Below are 596 nucleotides of genomic sequence, written 5' to 3'. Positions count from 1 at the left end.
GAAGGACCTCATGAAAGGGTTATGTGAATGTGTTCATGTTGGACAGTGTCACTTTTTCATCTGCCCATAGGCTATTTATGAGACTTTGTATCAAACGCTCACCCAGCAGGGAACCTGTAATGGCAGATGAGATGCCTTCAGACTCTGCCTGTTTCTGCTCTCCATTGTGAGAACAGAAAATGTTGCATAGATCTGGATTCTGCAAAATGTGGGGAAAATACAGTAAAGATACATCAGCAACAATTAGTGTTCCCTTGTCTAACTAGTTCCTACCAGGAGTAGCACGTCTACTTCCGAGGACATTTGAGAGTGAAGAAGCTTTTCTAAATCTTTAAGCTCCACAGTGTATCATATATGTAAAATTCACCCAGAAGCACTTACTTCAATAAAATGAATTTGTAGGTGGGTTTGTGATTTTTTTTGTAAATGTGAAGATGTATATATATTATCTGACAGTCATGACAATTCACTTGTTACACACCTCTTGCTCAGTCTACAGATTAGCATGAAATGTCATTATTATTGTGTATTTAATGTTTGTTCATTGGCTGTGCAGCCCACTAGGTTCTGCCTTCATACTGAAGTCCACTCACTCA

This window comes from Micropterus dolomieu, linkage group LG22 (genome assembly GCF_021292245.1).
Source record: "Micropterus dolomieu isolate WLL.071019.BEF.003 ecotype Adirondacks linkage group LG22, ASM2129224v1, whole genome shotgun sequence".
Taxonomy (NCBI): Eukaryota; Metazoa; Chordata; class Actinopteri; order Centrarchiformes; family Centrarchidae; genus Micropterus; species Micropterus dolomieu.
Note: the sequence above shows the minus strand (reverse complement) of the source record.